This window comes from Carlito syrichta, unplaced genomic scaffold, assembly GCF_000164805.1.
Source record: "Carlito syrichta isolate Samal-C Ts95f unplaced genomic scaffold, Tarsius_syrichta-2.0.1 Scaffold88020, whole genome shotgun sequence".
Classification (NCBI taxonomy): domain Eukaryota; kingdom Metazoa; phylum Chordata; class Mammalia; order Primates; family Tarsiidae; genus Carlito; species Carlito syrichta.
In genome coordinates, this window is record NW_007032116.1 from 85,924 (window position 1) to 87,720 (window position 1,797).

The window sequence follows — 1,797 nt, forward strand, 5'->3', positions numbered from 1 at the left end:
GCGCACACACACAGCCAGGGATCCTGGATTTATAAATACCGAGAGAATCTCTATTTTTGTTACGACTTGCCAAAAGAAAAAAAAAAAGCCTTTAAAAAAATTCCCCAAAACAACGCTCCACCGATTGAAGACAGTCCCTGTGCTCAAGGGATTGGGCCTTCTGCCCCCTTGGAATGGAGGAGATTGGGGTGTGAAGGTGCCTTTTCTCCAGGTCTTTGTCCTAGGGACCTGCCTCCTGGTGCCTCCTGGGGGCTTGTGCGATCACTGAACAGGCTGCCCCTAAAGTCCCAGCTGCCAAGAGTGTGTACGCATGCCTGTGTGTGTGTGTGTGTGTGTGTGTGTGTGTGTGTGTGCACGTGTGCACGCGTGCGAGAGACACACAGCCTTCCCCTCAGAGGGCAAGGGTCCTGTGGGGCTGGCCGTGCCCTGGATGTGGTGTTGGGGGGAAAGGCCTTTGGGGGCTGGAGGGCGGGTTCCCTCCCTGGTGCTGCTTCTTGCCAGTTTTAGAGGAAATAAAAAGGGAAGCGAGAGACGGGGCTGGTGTGCACTTACTTGTCTTTGGCAGCTGGTGGGGGGGTGTCTTCCCACACCCCCATCCCTCACTCAGGCTCAGCTGGGCATTAAGCAGGACACTCAGCGTGCCAGCCTGTCCACCCCTGGCTGTCTGGCTCTTCCAGGTTCTTACCTGTGTGCTGTCCTTAAGTGCCTGAAGGGAGTCCAGATCGTGCCCCTCACTGCCCAGGGTTTGGGGTACATCTGGGAAGCCGGCCTTTCTCTGTATAGGGGATTGGGGCAGGATGCTCTAGAAAGGATGCCAGGGGATGACTCAAACTTTCCCACCAAAACATCCTCAAGGCCTGCCGAAAGTGACACTTTTGGTCATCTCCTATCTTATCTTAAGACTCCATGCAAATTTTGTGCTTCACATTATGCTGTATTTACATTTACTTTTAACATTAAGTGAAGCTTTAAATAAGTAAATAAAGTGAGGCTTTAAGATGACGGACAGCAAAGGAAGGCACCATCTTCAAGAACAAGAGACCATCTAGGAAGACATAACTTGTTTATCCCTGCCCCACCCCTGCTTGTGTCCTGGGACGTAAGCCTTAAAGGTTAGAGTAAGTCCCAGGATGGAGGGATGTCTAAAAAATCAGTGGAGAATCTGCCTGTTCTGCACCGGTATCTCATTTCATCCGAACGATAGCCCAAGAGGTCGATACTGTCATCCTGTTTGGTAGATTGCAGGGAAACAAGCCCAGAAAGGTTAAAGCACAAGCCCAAGGGCACACAGTGGGACATGGTGGAGCTGAGCTGGGGTCACACTGGCAGTCTGACCGCAGAGTCTCAGCTGTGGCTCTTCCTGGGCCCTCCAGCCCCATGGAGGCCCCACACTTCTTCCCAGTTCTGGAATACCCTCTCATGGCTGAGCGACCTCAAAGGCCTTCCTGGTCCAGCCTGCCACCTCAAAGGTCAGTTAGTGTGGAAGGCAGCATTACAGAGAAGTCATTTTCCCTTAAAGTTCTCTTGAGTTGGTAAAACAGACCGACCCACCCATTTTCAGAGGAGAACACGTGTCCAGGGGGGGCTGGAGCCATGACAAAGCCACTCAGCAGACCCCTAGCTGCCCTGGGTCCAGACTCCTGACTTCCAACAGTGTTTTCCCAAAACATGAAATCGGAATCGGACAGCACCCACCGACGGGTTGGGCCGGCGTCCAGAGGGCCCTCTCGGGGATCGCCGCGCTCTCGCTCCCGCACCCTAACTTCCCCAAGAGTCTGGGGGAGGGTGGCAGGCGGC